This window comes from Panthera tigris, chromosome B3 (assembly GCF_018350195.1).
Source record: "Panthera tigris isolate Pti1 chromosome B3, P.tigris_Pti1_mat1.1, whole genome shotgun sequence".
In the NCBI taxonomy this organism is placed as follows: Eukaryota; Metazoa; Chordata; class Mammalia; order Carnivora; family Felidae; genus Panthera; species Panthera tigris.
In genome coordinates this window covers 97,768,580-97,783,367 of record NC_056665.1, presented here as the reverse complement: position 1 = coordinate 97,783,367, position 14,788 = coordinate 97,768,580, and the positions used below count along the sequence as shown (strand labels likewise).

General features: G+C 35.8%; 1 protein-coding gene across 3 annotated transcripts in view; it reads left to right on the top strand.

Annotated features, from left to right (window-relative positions):
- The window catches only part of MAP4K5 (mitogen-activated protein kinase kinase kinase kinase 5), a 109,883-nt gene that overhangs the window by 33,290 nt on the left and 61,805 nt on the right, over positions 1-14,788 (top strand). The gene's annotated exons all lie outside the window — the stretch shown is intronic.

The window sequence follows — 14,788 nt, the reverse complement described above, 5'->3', positions numbered from 1 at the left end:
AAGTATATAAAGATTTAAACAACCGTCTTAGTTTGCCTTGTCAGTGTTCTCTTTTTAAATTTTGTTTAAGTTTATTCATTTTTGAGAGAGAGACAGAACATGAGCAGGAGAAGGGCAGAGAGCCAGAGCAGGCTCCCGGCTCCGAGCTGTCAGCACAGAGCCCGACGTGGGGCTCGAACTCATGAACCGTGAGATCATGGCCTGAACTGAAGTAGGACGCTTAACTGACTGAGCCACCCAGGTGTCCCTGCCTTGTTAATGTTCTTGAAAGAAATCCCAAAGTAGGAGCTTTGGCCAAACAGGACACATGTCAGCTATTCTGGTTAAGTGGTATGTCTTTGCTTTTTAGTATTTAACTTCTGTTTTAAAATCTAAGAATTTTGATTTTTCAAAATTATCTGTGAAATTAAATATTAAGTTAATATTACTTAATAAGTATCTTGTCTTCCCTCTTTGGAAAGTTCAAGTCTGAATTGGTAGAAAAGTTAAGTTGAGGTCCCAAATGCTACCAGTTTTTTTTGGTGGGGGGAGGGAAGCTTTAAATAATAGATACAGAAAGCTAATAAAGGCTAAATAGACATTTTTTGCCATTTTATAGGTAGAATTCACTTTGTAATGCTAGGGTACTCAATTTCAATTAGATCCCAGTTTGCTTCTTGAACACAAGATGATGTTGAAATGAAGATACTTTTTGTTACTATGTAATTTGAAAGGTGAACGAACTTCAGTGGCTGATTCCAAATTTGTGAATTTAAAACTTATAGAGATTTTCCCTCTAGATGAGTTTTCAGAGTCTAAGAAAATTTTTTGTTAGAAATGACTATTGTATTTACATTCTGTGTTCATTTTTCTCAGTGGAAAAAAACTCCTTATTACCAACAAAAACAAATCAACAAGGTGTTGGAATATTATCTGACAGGATATTGAGCATTGAGTTAATCAGTTTTCTGGAAGTGATACTATTAATGTATTAGCTATACAGTAAAATCAGTTTTCCCTTTGGTATCTGTATTTCACATTGTTTTCATTTCATAAATGCAGAAACATATTTAGTACTTAACCTGTGCAAAAAGCTTTTCCATTGCTAAGTATTATAAATATTAAGAGAGCTACTTTTTGTATTGTAATTTTATTATAAATGATACGAAAAGTTTTAGGTTACCAGATTTTTATTTTTAAAACACATAATTGAAAACAATATTTTTAAATACTTGGATATCCAACCATAGTGAAATGGTTAAATAAATTAGGCTATATTCACATAATTTTAAATTATTTTTATTATGATAAAAGTACCTGTTTTAAGCTTTACCATCTTAACCATTTTTAAGCTTATAGTTTAATGATGTTAAGTATATTTACATTGTTGTGAAACAGATCTCTGGAACTTTTTCATCTTGTAGATTGAAAGTCCATATCCATTAAACATTGTTCCCCTTCCACCGGCTCCTGCTGACCACCATCTCCATTCTTTATTGATAATTTTGATTGCTTTAGATACCTCCTATAATTGAAATCATACAGTGTTTGTCCTGTTGTGAGCAGCTTATTTCCCTTGGCGTAATATCCTTGAGGTTCATCCATGTTGCAGTATGTGACAGGATTTCCTTCCTTTTTTAAAGGCAGCATAGTATTCTGCTGTATGTATACGCTATGTTTGGTTTATCCATTTATCCATTTGTTGATGGACATTTGGGTTCCTTCTGTCTCTCAGCTATCATGATTCGTGCTGCTATGAACATGGGCATGCGAATATCTCTTTGATACTTGCTTTCAGTTTTTTTGGGGGGGGGTATATACGTAGATGTAGGATTACTAGATGATATGGTAGTAAATTTTTTTTTATTTTTTTTATTTTTTAATATACGAAATTTATTGTCAAATTGGCTTCCATACAACACCCAGTGCTCATCCCAAAAAGTGCCCTCCTCAATACCCATCACCCACCCTCCCCTCCCTCCCACCCCCCATCAACCCTCAGTTTGTTCTCAGTTTATAACAGTCTTTTATGCTTTGGCTCTCTCCCACTCTAACCTCTTTTTTTTTTTTTTTTTTCCTTCCCCTCCCTCTCCCATGGGTTTCTGTTAAGTTTCTCAGGATCCACATAAGAGTGAAAACATATGGTATCTGTCTTTCTCTGTATGGCTTATTTCACTTAGCATCACACTCTCCAGTTCCATCCACGTTGCTACAAAAGGCCATATTTCATTTTTTCTCATTGCCACGTAGTATTCCATTGTGTATATAAACCACAATTTCTTTATCCATTCATCAGTTGATGGACATTTAGGCTCTTTCCACAATTTGGCTATTGTTGAGAGTGCTGCTATAAACATTGGGGTACAGGTGCCCCTATGCATCAGTACTCCTGTATCCTTTGGATAAATTCCTAGCAGTGCTAGATATGGTAGTAAATTTTTAATTTTTTGAGGAACTGCCATACTGTTTTCTGTAGTGATTGTACCAGTGTGCAGTACCGCCAATAGTACAGAATGGTTTCACCTTCTTCGTGTCCCTACTAGCACTTGTTATTCTGGTTTTTTTTTTAATAATAGCTTTCCTGATGGATGTGAGGTGACATCTCATGGTTTTGATTTGCATTTCTCTGATGGTTAGTGATGTTGAGCATCTTTTTATATGATTGTTGACCATATATCCTCTTTGGGGAAATATCTATTCTTTTGCCCATTTTTTAATTGGGTTATTTATTTTTTGTTGAGTTGTAGGAATTTTTCGTATATTCTGGATATTAACCACTTACCAGATAAATGGTTTACAAATATTTTCACCCATTCCACAGGTTGTCTTTTCACTCTGTTGATTGTGTCCATGGATGAACAAAAATTTTTAAGTTTGACATAGTCCCATTCATCTACTTTTGCCTTTGTTGCTTGTGCTTTTGGTGTCATACCTAAGAAAGCCTTGCCAAATCCAATGTCAGGAAGTTTTCCTCTAAGAGTTTTATAATTTTGAGTCTTACATTTTGATCTTTAATTCATTTTGAATTGGTTTTTGTACATATATGAGGGTCAAACTCCATTCTTTTGTATGAAGATACTCGGTTTTCCCAATACTATTTGTTGAAATGACTCTCTTTTCCTCTTTGAGTGGTCTTTGGCACTCTTGTCAAAGATCATTTGACCATAATTGTGTGGGTTTATTTTTGGGCTCTCCACTCTACCATTGATCTTTATGTCTGCCTTCACAAAGTAGCATGCTGTTGTTATTACTGTGGCTTTGTAATGTGTTTTGGAATCTGGAAGTGTGAGTTTTCCAACTTTGTCAAAATTATTTGTGGTCCCTTGAGATTCCATATGAATTTTAAGATGATTTTTTCCCGTATCTCCCAAGAAAATGCTACTGGGATTTTGATACAGATTACATTGAATCTGTAGATTGCTTTGGGTATTTTATTGACATCTTAACAGTAGTAAATTATCTTATTCCTGAACATGGGCTGTCTTTCTGTTTGTGTCATCTTTAATTTCTTTCAGCAATGTTTTGTAGTTTTCAGTGTACTTTACCTCCTAGGTCATGTTCATTCCTAAGTATGTTATTCTTTTTGATGCTATTGTAAATAGAATTATTTTCTTAATTTCCTTTTCTGATTATTCATTATTAATGTATAGAAACCCAACTGATTTTTTTGTGTTGAATTTGTATCTTACAGCTTTGCTGAATTTGTTTATTCTAAAAATTTTTTTGTGGAATCTTTAGAGTTTCTACATATAAGATCATATCATGTGCAAACCAATAATTTTACTTCTTCCTTTCCAACTTGGATGCCTTTTAAATGATTTTTAGTGACACAATGTTTACAAAATAGGTTGTGAAACTGTAGAGTAGGAGTCCCAATTTGTGTATATGGTAGGAGAAACCTTAAATATTTTATAGGACTGGAAGAAGACATCAAAATGTGAATGGTAAATGTCTCTGGATAGTGAATTTATGGGTAAATTTTATTTTATTCTTTATATTTTTCCACATTGACTAGACTATTGTAAGATAACAATATTAATGTGATACAATAATATGAAATAAAAGAGAAGTTTTATTTACTTTTAAAGTCATTTCCATTATTGATACACATACAGAACTAGACATGTTTCTGATAGTTTTCTGTGAATATTTATTAATAGAAGATTAAAGTAGGAAATATGAACAGTACTTTTAGTGGAAATACGAGAGATAGGAAAAGCATAAACCAATTGTTATTTGCTGAAATAACGATTGGTAAATCTTGTTTCACTTTTTGTGGAAATATTAAAATATGCTAAACTTAGTGAAAGTTCAATATGTAACATTAAAGAATATTTTGATGGTATTAGTCAAGGTTATAGCCCTCTCCAAAACATGGTCACATGAAGGAACAGAGTTTTAGGGGTTTAAGAGACAGAATAGGTTTGGGGCTCTGGAGATAGATTGCTAGGGTTCTAAACATTGTCCACCACTTAATAACTGCATAACTTCAGACAGCTTACTAGGAATTATAATAGTCGTTCTATTAAGGGAAGGAGGGTGGATGAAAATCACCTGTGGAACATTTAAAAAATAAACATTCCTACCTTCAAAAACTCCACCTTCAGAACATATCCAGACTTAATTTTCTCATCACTTTCTTTGCTGCCACTTTGGTCTAAGCCACTTCAACTTTAGCATGAGTTATCTCAATGATCATTCTGCTTTAGGCCTTATGATATCAACACCCCCCCAACTTTTTCCCTCCCCACCCCCCTTAGGCTATATTGAATCTGTTCTCAACACATCTGTTCAGAAGCAATCCTTCTGAAACCAAGATACTATACTCTATTGCTCAAAAATCTCAGAGGCTTGCATCTTGCTTGGATTAAAATCCAAGGTCCTTATGATAATGGCTGAAAAGGCTATTTTTGATCTGGCCTTCTAATCCTTCGCTCATCTCATCTTCTACCACTGTTGTGGTTCACTTCAGAAACACTGGGCTTCTCTCTGTTTTCTAATGTGCCAGACACACTCCTGCTATAAAACTTGTATATTTGCTGTTCCTTATGTCTAGAATACTATTCTCATAGGGATCTATTTGACCTACTTCTTCACTACATTCATCTATATCCTCAAATACTATATATATCTTATATATCCTGTATATATATGGATATATATATACACACACACTAAATGTATATATTGTAGCCTATAAATACTATATATATCCTATATACTCAAATACTATATATATATATATATATATATATATATATATATATATATATGCTCTATATTCTCAAATGCTATATATATTCTGTATAGGATATATATATGCCATATGTATATATATGCTATGTATATATGTGCCATATATGTGTGTGTATACACACACATATATCCTATACTATATCACAATACTATATATATTCCATATAGGATATATATATAGTATTTGAGGATACATATATTCTATATAGGATATCCTATATACAGGAGATATATATATATATATATATATATATATATATATCCTATACTATATCACAATACTATGTATATTCTATATAGGGTATGTATAGTATTTGAGGATGTAGAGTATATATGGTATTTGAGTATATAGGATATTATATAGTATTATAGGATAGTATAAGGTAGCATATATCATATATATATATATATATATATATATATATATATATATAGATATATATATATCTCCTATATCCTACTATTCTCACAGGGATCGATTTGACCTACTCCCTCACTATATTCATCTGCATTCCTCAAATATCACCCTACTAGAAAGACCTTTCCAACCATTCAGTCTTAGTATGGGTAAACTAGAAATAAACTTGCCCATTGCCCAACCAATGACTATCAGAAAAAATATTGCCTGTCTTGAATTGGAGTCGCACTGTGTGTGGCTTTAAAAACCTTAGTTTTTCAGTTTGTCTCCTAGGGTAGCACACTCAGCCACCTAGCAGAAACAAGTGTAGTTTCTCAACTTTGACCCAAGCTTCAAAGAATTCCAATAGATAAAGTTCCAAGAAATAAGAGTTCAAAGTCAAACATCACAGAAGACACAAGGAATTAAGGTACCTTGAGCAAGAGCCAGCAGAAACAACAACAGAACATGAAGACATCAGATTTTGGAGTTATATACTCAATATATGATATGATTAGATAAATTAAAAAGTCATGAAAATATGAGTAAAAAGTAAACTGTTGGAAGGAGCAGATTTTTATTTTATTTATTTATTTATTTATTTATTTATTTATTTATTTATCACCCACCCCCCCCACCCCCATCAACCCTCAGTTTGTTCTCAGTTTTTAAGAGTTTCTTATAGTTTGCCTCCCTCCCTCTCTAACTTTTCTTTCCCTTCCCCTCCCCCATGGTCTTCTGTTAAGTTTCTCAGGATCCACTCAAGAGTGAAAACATATGGTATCTGTCTTTCTCTATATGACTTATTTCACTTAGCATAACACTCTCCAGTTCCATCCACGTTGCTACAAAAGGCCATATTTCATTCTCGTTGCTGCGTAGTATTCCATTGTGTATATAAACTACAATTTCTTTATCCATTCATCAGTTGATGGACATTTAGGCTCTTTCCATAATTTGGCTATTGTTGAAAGTACTGCTATAAACATTGGGGTACAAGTGTCCCTATGCATCAGCACTCCTGTATCCCTTGGGTAAATTCCTAGTGGTGCTATTGCTGGGTCATAGGGTAGATCTATTTTTAATTTTTTGAGGAACCTCCACACTGTTTTCCAGAGCGGCTGCACCAGTTTGCATTCCCACCAACAGTGCAAGAGGGTTCCCGTTCAGGAGCAGATTTTTAAAAGAACCAAATTGATCTTCTAGAAATGAAAAATCATTACAAATTTAACATTCAACAGATGTAAAAAGTTAGACATAGCTGAAGAGGCAATGAAGAAACTGTGCAAAATATAGCAAGCACAGAGAAGCAGACAAAAAATAAGAAAATGTAAAATACATGGAAGATAGAGTGAAAAGATTTAACAGAGATCTAATCAGAGTAGGGATACATTTGGGCAAAGGGAATGTTTGAAGCATTTATTGTGAAAAATTTTCCAGAACTGACAGGAAACACCAAATATTTAAGAATTCCAACCAGAAAAAAATTTTTTTAAAAGTGCACATTTGCATATGTCATGGTGAAACTGCAAAATACTGAAGACAGAAAATCTTTAAATCAACTAGAGAAGACATTATAGAAGAAGGACTATTAAGACTTAACAGTGATTTACCAAAACAATGAAGGTAGAAGACAGTGGATATCTTCAAAGAACTAAGAGGACTATAAACCTAGAATTGTACATCCAATGAAGATACCTTTTAATAATGAAGGCAGGATAAAGGCATTTTCATACAGAAGCTAACCATGTTTGTCACCAATAGAAACTCACTAAGGGAAATTCTAAAAGATAAACATTAAGCAGAAGGAAAGTGATACCAGATGGTAAGTCTGAGATGCAAAAAGTAAGAAGAGCAAAGAAAGTGATTAAATATGAGTAAATTTCAAAAAACTAAAGCATACCTATATACAAAATGATAATGAAGATGATCTTTGCGAGAAAAGAACTAATATTCTGGCCAACAATAGAATGAGTTGGAAGAGGTAATAGAGTTAAAGCATTCCAATGTTATTGTATTGTTTGAAAGGGGGAGTAAAGATAGGAATTATATGTAGTCTTTACCAAGGAAAATATGCACATTAAAGTTTCTAGGGTAGCTTCTGAAGAATAGAAATAGTTTCTTTTCCAAACTGTTAGTGGGCGGTGAGTGGGTGTGGGAGAAAAAAACAAAACCAACCAACCAAACAAAAAACTCTAGCTTTTGAATATATTCCCTAGAAGTCAACAGTTATTCCTGGATTTAATCTCTTCCTTGCTCTGACTTATATAGTTTTTAGCTCATGCTGTGTTGACATTCTAATCATAGGCCACACCTCAATAAGGAGTCCACTCCTTAACAGAGTTGATTGTACTTCTTTTGCTGGAAAGAGGAACATTACAGTAAATATATTGCCAGGGGCCTGGGAATTATCTGATCTACTCCCAGATATTCCCATTCCACTTGTCAGGGCCCCCCCACCTCTTTTTTTTTAAACCCATTGCAGTTGCAAAGTCAGCTGAGGGTATGATGTCATGATTCAGCAATTCCAAAGGTGACTTTCTGATTTGGGCTGTTAGGATTTCATAATGGTGCTTTTTCTCTCTATGCCTTGGGCCAGATGTTCTAGAAATTAGCATTGTCCTTTTATTGCTGTGTTGCTAAAGGAACCATACTATAGCTCAACTTTAAGCCCTTTAAATTGCTGTAGATCAGCAGCTGCTCATGTAATTATAGATACTGGTTTAATTGATGACCTCGGTATTAAATCCATGATTTGCTACCATATTATTTGAGGGAGCATGCAGTGAATCTTATTGCTGCCTTTCATTTTGTCACAACCAGATTTTTAATACCTAATACCTTCCCTTCTTTCTTATTTTTTTAAGGGGGCATGATTAAAAGGGGGCTTTTAATCATTTCCCAAGTTCTATCTTTTAGGACCTGTTTGGTTGCAAGAAACCCTTAAAAGAATATTGAATCCAGGTATAATCCAGAGGACTCTTACACGAAGAGTGCAACCAGTTTACTCCTGTTTATTTCCAGAATGTGAATGCCTGTGCTTTTTATGTCAACCAGTGCATCCTATAGAGTTCTAGTGTATTGCCTTCCAAGGCTTCTCTTCTTTCCTTATGTTTTTAGAAATGCCTTAAGTGTGGTGTTAACAAAAGTCCAACCTGATCCTAATCTTAATGGACTGATTATAGCAGAAGTAGCTGGTAGCTGAATAAACACTGACATTGGCTAATTGTATTCAAAACTAAGAAGCTGAAAGCAAAAATCAACCACCTAAGTGACCCCAGGTATTAAGACTACATTTTTTTTTATAGAGTAGTCTGTTGGAGGGAATGGGCTGCTCAATCCACTTAAAAACTGTAGTTGAGGGGTACCTGGGTGGCTCAGTCAGTTAGGCGTTCAACTCTTGATTTTTGGCTCGGGTCATGATCTTGCAGTTTGTGAGTTCGAGCCTCAAGTCTGGCTCTGCACTGTCAGTGTAGAACCTGCTTGGGATTCTCTCTTACCACCCCCTCGCTGCCCCTCCCCCCCTCAAAATAAGTAAATAAACTTTAAAAACAAAACTTAAAAAAAATGGTAGTTTAGGGTTGTAGTATGATGATAGACAGGAGATGGCTTAGGAACAAGGGACAGCAGTAGAGTTTCTCCCTCTTTAAAACTTGGGTTTTAGGACATTGCAGTGCTTGTTGCCCTTATTACCAAATCTATCTTTGAATATTAGCCTTGCAACACTGGTAGAGGTTGCAATCACTGCACTGGTGGTCACTGAACATTCTAACCGGGAACCCTAATGCAACACTTAAAAAAATTAAAAATGCAAATCCCGGTGTCAGTACCATCTAGAACCAGAATGAAATAACCAATACCTGCACTGTCCATTTCTTCTTTATAGCTACCTTCCAGGATTCAGGCCAATCTTAAGAGCACTAAGAAACAGGACTCATTCCAGTGTCAACCATCCCAGACACACAGCTTCCATCCTTCTCTCGTTGGATCACTTTTTTGGCTAAAGAGGGCCACTCTTTTCCTAGGAGTATGAGGCTGAGTTCCTTAAGACAGCCAACCAGCCAGACATAATCACCCACCCTTAAAAGAGTCTAAGGTTATAAGTTTCTGGTCTCGGTGGTCAGCTATCTGATCCAGCTATCTCTGCCTGTGCTTTGGCACACATTCAAGCTCTAGTGGATCTTTCCCTTCCTATATAAAGATGTACTCATAAGCCAGGTTTTCAGTACATCTCTAGTAACCTTAGCCACCGTCATTCATAGACTCTAATATTCCACTTTTAATGTGATTCTGCTGATTACCAATGACTTAGTCTCCATGGTTCAAATTTTACAGAGGCCAAATATAATTAGCTCATCTCATTTCTTTTAGGTCAGTTGTCCACCTCTGTGCCTTCAGCAAGTAGAAGATCACATGACACAAATTGTAGTTCTTGATGCATAGAGGTCAGTTTTCTTAGGAGGGCTATGGAGAGGCTGCCAGAGGTTAGTCCCTTAGAAAAGAAGTGTCATTAACACAAATAGAAAGTCCAAAGAGAAAATTGATTTTTAAAAGAAGATACTGGTATCTTGGGACATATTAAATTCAGGGGGCTAGCAAGACCTCCAGAAGGAAATAACAGGTACTTAGTCAAAACTGCAGACATGGGGCTCTGTATTTCTCAGCTAGTCTCATCTTCACATTGCCTAAGTATGAAGAATAAAACTTCTCTTTTTTGAGAAAGTAAACTCCTCAAAACCCATTTATACATGAACAACAGAGCTGGAACCTCTAGGCCTGAAGCGTCTGAATCCAGTGGATTTTATGGTATATATCAAGGAAAGGAAACAGTAGTCTGGCATCACCCAATCAGAAGAATAAAATAAACCCCAATTTAGATCATTTTGAAGAAGCTGATATAAGCCATCAAAGAATAGCTACTTCTGTAATAAATAACTACATTGAGCTTATCTGCCTTTCAGGATAGACTGCAGAAATATTATCTTTATGTAAGTCTGTTCCATGGTACAGTTTCAATTCAAAGAAGATTCTACCCCCTTTGCATTAAATCTTAAGACAATGGTGAATCAGATATACGAAGAATATATTCAAAAATAGAGTTTACTCACTATATCAAAGAAGCCGCAGTCCTCAAACATCTGAGTTATTAATGACCTATTCTTGTGAACTCTAGTTTCCATCTACAACTGTAAAAAACTGTTGCTTAGCCTCACCAAGGCCCCACCTTTTTTGGCGGAAAGCTCACATAGCTTCTGCTGAGACCACAGTTGTGGGGTGGACCTCACCTAAATTTCCCCAGGAAGTAGTGGTTTATTATTAGTATTAGTTCAGCCATATTATTGGCTTTTATAAGTCAGTTTAAGAATTTAGACACCATTAAGAAGTTAGGCATCATACCGGGTGTTATATATAGGGGATGAATCACTGATTATAGTACTATATGCTAACTAGGATATAAATTAAGAATAATTAAAATTAAAAAATAAAAGGACTTCACTGGAAAAAAACAAATTTTTTTAATGTTTATCATTTTTGAGAGAGAGAGAGGGAGAGACAGAGAGCAAACCGGGAAGGGGCAGAGAGAGAGGGAGACACAGAATCAGAAGCAGGCTCCAGGCTCTGAGCTGTCAGCACAGAGGCTGATGCAGGGCTCGAACTCACAGACCGCGAGATCATGACCTGAGCTATATATAACCCAACTGACTGAGGCACCCAGGCACCCCTGGAAAAAAAACCTTTATATTATCTGTGGCTCTGCTCCCTTCCAGGGGCACAGGCAGTGGAAATTGCCCATATGCAATTTTGTGTGTTCTGAAAAATGGTACAAGTATGGTTTAAAATGATCATAAGAGGGGCACCTAGGCCCCTGGGTGGCTCCGTTGAGCGTCTGACTTCAGCTCAGGTCGTGGTCTCGAAGTTCATGAGTTCAAGCCCTACATCGGGCTCGCTGCTGTCAGCACAGAGCCTGCTTCAATCCTGTCACCCTCTCTCTCTCTGTCTAGCACCCATTTGCACTCTCAAAAATAATAAAGAAAAACATTTAAAAATAAAAAAAATAAATAAAATCATAAGCATGTTTAGGCTACTGAGATGAAACATATTCTGTTTAAAATTTTATAAAAAAAAAAAAAAGAAGTTAGGCATCATTTGTGAAGTTACTCCTGTGAGAAAATCTGTTCTAAATTCCAGACTTAACTGAAGCATTTTCAGCACAGTTCACATATGACTTCTGTGCACATTTAAAAGTGAGTAGACTGAGGGGCGCCTGGGTGGCTCAGTTAAGCGTCCAACTTTGGCTCAGGTCATGATCTCACAGTTTGTGAGTTCGAGCCCTGCATTAGCCTCTGTGCTGACAGCTCGGAGCCTGGAGCCTGCTTCAGATTCTGTGTTTCCCTTTCTCTCTCTGCTCCTAGCCTGCTCACACTCTCTCTCTCTCTCTCAAAAATAAACATTAAAAAAAAAAAAAAAAAAAAAAAAAACGAGTAGACTGAAATCCAAAGAGTAGTATATATTAACAAAGTTAGGTGATTCTTTATTCTTCTTTCATGTGTCATTCAGAGCTTCCTAATAAAGTGAAGGATAAACTAGAATCTAGCCTGCTTGTTGGAGATTAGCATGTGTAAAGAATGTTTTAATGCTGTAATGGAAAAGGCACAAGTAGAGGAGTGAGATACAAGGAGAAACAATATTCTGGTGCCCAGGAGCAGACATAGACAGTCTGTGCACCTTGGTGAGCAGGCTTTTTACTGTAATTTGCAGGCTTTACTCCCTACTTCTACATAAATTGATAATGGGAAACACAGATCATCATCTGTTTTAGATTATCTCCATTAAGCCCCTTCTACTGGCAGATGATTATGAAATAGGGTGTTTTGTTTTTGTTTTTGTTTTTGTTTTTGTTTTAGAGTGAAATCTTGCCTTTTACAACAACATGGATGGATCTAGAGGGTACAATGCTAAGTGAAATAAGTCAGAGAAAGACAAATACCATATAATTTCACTCATATCTGGAATTTAAGAAATAAATGAACAAAGAAACAAAAAAAACAGACTTAACTATAGAGACAAACTGATGGTTACCAGAGGGGAGGTGGGTGACATAGGTGAAAGGGATTAAGAGCACAGTTATCATGATGAGCAGTGAGTAATGTATAGAATTGTTGAATCACTATATTGTATACCTGTGTACAGAATTGTTCACTGTGTACACTGTGTTGTATACCTGAAACTAACATAATGCTGTATGTTAACTAGAATTAAGATAAAAACTTGAAAAAAAAAAGACTACTGTACAAAATGAAGTTTGATGGTATGGTGACAATACCATTTTAGGTGGTGTTCCCATAATAATTACGAAATTCCCATATCTAACCTGTATTTCATTTTTTAATTTTTTTTTTTAATGTTTATTATTTTGAGAGACAGAGCAAGTGAGAGAGAGAGACCACTAGCCGGGAAGGGGCAGAGAGAGAGGGAGACAGAATATGAAGCAGGCTCCAGGCCCTGAGCTCTTAGCACAGAGCCGGATGTGGGGCTTGAACTCACTGAGAGGTCATGACCTGAGCCAAACTAAGATGCTTAACCAACTGAGCCACCCAGGCATTCCTAACAAGTATTTCATTTTGTTAACTTTTCCTGTATAACTCAAACAAGAGTGTGATAAGTTGGCAAACATGAATAAATTGGTAAATTTGTGATAAACATGATAAATTGGCAAACAAGTTTGTGATAAATTGGCAAATATGAATAAGAAGAAAGCAAAATTACTTTTTTTTAATGTTTATTTTTTAGAGAGCTCGTGAGCGGGGGAGGGGTGAGAGTGGGGGACAGAGAATCCAAAGTGGGCTCTGTGCTGACAGCAGACGCCGATGTGGGGCTCAAACTCACCAACTGCGAGATCATGATCTGAGCTGAAGTCAAGACGCTTAACCAATTGAACCACCCAGGTGCCCCTACTTTTTTTTTTTTTAATTTAAATTTTAGTTAACATGCAATGCGGTATTGGTTTCAGGAGCAGAATTCACTGATTCACCACTTCCATACAACGCCTAGTGCTCATCACAAGTGCTCCCCTTAATACCCATCACCCATCTAGCCCATCTCCCACCCACCTCCCTCCATCAGCCTTCAGTTCTCTATTGTTAAGAGTCTCTTGTGGTTTGTTTCCCTCTCCTCTCCCTCCCCCTCAACTCCCCATATGTACATCTGTTTTGTTTCTTAAATTCTGCGTGTCAGTGAAGTAAAAAAAATACAGGCTCGAAGGGGTACATTCACCCCAATGTTTATAGCAGCATTATCAACAATAGCCAAACTATGGAAAGAGCCCAGCTGATGAATGGATAAAGAAAATGTGGTATATATACAACGGAATATTACTTAACCATCAAAAAGAATGAAATCTTGGGCACCTGGGTGGCTCAGTTGTTAAGTGTCCGACTCTTGATTTTGGCTCAGATCTTGATCTCATGGTTCTTGGGATCAAGCCCTGTGTTGGACTCTGTGCTGACAGCACAGAACCTGCTTGGGATTCTCTCTCTCTCTCTCTCTCTCTCTCTCTCTCTCTCTCTCTCTGACCCTACCCTGTTTGCATGCTCTCTCTCTCTCTCTCAAAATAAATAAACACTAAAAACAAAAGACAACAACAAAAAAAGAATGAAATCTTGCCATTTCGTGGCATGAACTAGAAAATATGGTAAGTGATAAGTCAAGAAGAGCAAAATTACTTTTAATTTTACCGCCTGGACATAAACATTGTGTAAGTTTTTTAAGATACTTCTTTCTTTATACATATGTATTTATATAATGTATATAAAATACCCCTTTTTTAACATAGCATGAACATATTTTCATATCAAAACATGTTTTAACTGCATTATATGTATAACTGTGCCATAAATTATTTACTCATTCTTCCATTATTAAGTCACATTGTAGAAAACATTTATCTCTGTGCACATCTCCTTCAGAAAAAAATTTTTTTAAGTGAAATTATGAGTTCGAAGATTTTGTGTATTTTTAAGGCTTCTGCTTCTTTAGAAAGAATGTAGCAGTTTATATTCCCAGTTTATATTCCCTTATATTGAGTATCTAATTCCTCATCTCTAACATTTACTGTAAAGTTTTCTTTTTTCCCATATATGACTCAAAACGTAACTT